At 34.1% G+C, this 2,500-nt stretch overlaps 1 protein-coding gene across 1 annotated transcript in view; it reads left to right on the top strand.

The window, feature by feature from the left end:
* LOC137619715 (uncharacterized) overlaps positions 1–2,500 on the top strand; it is a 9,064-nt gene that overhangs the window by 536 nt on the left and 6,028 nt on the right. The window lies entirely within an intron of this gene.

The following is a 2,500-nucleotide window of genomic DNA, read 5'->3' as shown; positions in this document are numbered from 1 at the left end:
ACAGTCTTTCCATTAGTCCCCTCATTCTAGTTTTGACATGAATCATCAAACCAGTATAAATCACAAGAGGAGTTTTTCTGGTCTTGTGGTGGCAAGAATGAGATACAGATATGAGTTCCGCCCACGAAAGCACTTGTCAGATTGGGTCTTTGCAGGTGGCATAATCTTCTGATGTTTTGTTCTAGAAATATCTGTATATATGTTCCTACTCTCACTGTGCCATCTAAAGAAAGCATCATAGAAATTATCATTCAATCAGAAGTGGTCTACGATTAGGAATATCGAGTTGATGACAACCGACACCTAAGCATCTCCTGATAAAAAGAGGTTTAACATAAAATATATCTTTTAATAAGCAAACCACATAGTGATTATAGGATGATATTGTTAATTTTCATGACAAAATTAACTGCTATTTTACTTTCATAAATGAACTTTTAAGAAATTTTATAAGATTCAGGCTCCCACCGAAATGTCAACATTATTATTTAAAGTGATATTCTTATCTGGTTTAAAATCACCATCTCTTTTAATGCTAGAATGCTAGAGCTACTGCCATTCCTTCTCGAAACTCCCCCGGCTGACTTCCTGACCTTCCTCCTAGTTTTTTATTTTTTCATTTCATGTTAAACTTCCTCAATGTTCACATTCTAAAAAACTGTGATTGCCTACGCAATGTTAATTCTATCTCATGAATACTAACCCCGGGAAATACTGAAAAAAGAACTAACCATGCATTTTACTATTTGGATTTTGTTATGTTCACATCGGCAATGAAATGCATTGATGTTCAGTATCACTTGGATGGAATATCTTCTATACAGAAAGTAGTTGATGATTCGACATCTCATCTTCTAACAGTATCTACTTATCGAAAATGTTCCTCTTATTCCCAGTCATTATTATTATTACTATCCAAGCTACAACCCTAGTTGGAAAAGCAAGATGCTATAAGCCCAGGGACTCCAACAGGGAAAAATAGCCCAGTGAGGAAAGGAAATAAGGAAATAAATAAATAAAGAGAACAAAATAACAATAAATCATTCTAAAAAAAAGTAACAACGTCAAAACAGACATGTCATATATAAACTATTAACAACATAAAAAACAAATATGTCATAAAAAAACTATAAAAAGACTCATGTCCGCCTGGTCAACAAAAAAGCATTTGCTCCAACTTTGAACTTTTGAAGTTCTACTGATTCAACTACCCGATTAGGAAGATCATTCCACAACTTGGTAACAGCTGGAATAAAACTTCTAGAGTACTGTGTAGTATTGAGCCTCATGATGGAGAAGGCCCGGCTATTAGAATTAACTGCCTGCCTAGTATTACGAACAGGATAGAATTGTCCATGTCAAGAGCTTCCTGTTTACAATATGAATCTAGCTAGTTGACAAATGAGAGTCTGCAGTAAACTATATAAAGGGTTCAGGGGCGTTGTTACAGATTTCCTTAGGGTGGAGACACTAATCAGCTGGGAAATATCTTTATTTGTGGGGTGGGGCGCTGTAAGCCCCCATCCCCAGAGAAATTTTTATATCTTGTGCTATTTTGTGTTATTTAAAGCCATATAAGCAAGGCATTTCAACAAAAATCCTGTACTCCCTCTTCTGTTCATTTATCTCACCATCATTCATACTTAATTATATAAATAGACTAAATATACAAGTATCGAGAAAAAAGAATATTTCAGAGAAATTTCATATGTTTATGAGTACACATTTGAAAAGACAACATGACAATTTTTCTTTACCTTTACATTTTAATGAAACTATATTTTATTAATCCAACTATAGAACCACTGGCTGGCAATGCCGGACATTACTGAAAATTATGAAACAACATCACAATATAATAGAATTTTTTTATTAAGATAATGAATAATTTGTGTACCATTGAAAATAGAATAATAAAAAATACTAATGCTAATGATTTGAGTACAATAATGCAAATAGAATTATAATTTTTTTTCTAATATATTCCTAAATAGAATTACACCAATGGGTACTGGCGGTGTCTCATGCATGCAAAATCATTCACTAGTTCTTCTAAATGATATGACTTAATCATATGCTTTTCTGTGGCCATCAACAACAAAGAAGATAGCCGGTCATCTTCAGTTGTAGTTCGCAAAAAGTTCTTCACATGTTTTAACACAGAAGAAAATCACTTCTTACTAGCAGTAGTGACTGGAATGGGTAACAAGATTTCAAAGATAGCTAGCAACTGGTAAGGTATTTAGAGCAGAGTACACACCAGCTGGCAACTCAGAATAGGCAACTGGTAAGGTATTTAGAGCAGAGTACACATCAGCTAGCAACTCAGAATAGGCGACTGGTAAGGTATTTAAAGCAGAGTACACATCACATGGGTCCTTTCTTTTGTTCTAAGAATGCCTATGCATAAAGAATCTGTGAATCAATGTGCGAACAGGGTTAGCTTTTCCTCGTCAAAGATATATTTTGATAGACACTCTAATGTAGAGAGAAATTGTAA

This window comes from Palaemon carinicauda, chromosome 26, assembly GCF_036898095.1.
Source record: "Palaemon carinicauda isolate YSFRI2023 chromosome 26, ASM3689809v2, whole genome shotgun sequence".
In the NCBI taxonomy this organism is placed as follows: domain Eukaryota; kingdom Metazoa; phylum Arthropoda; class Malacostraca; order Decapoda; family Palaemonidae; genus Palaemon; species Palaemon carinicauda.
This window is presented reverse-complemented; position numbering and strand designations above follow the sequence as displayed.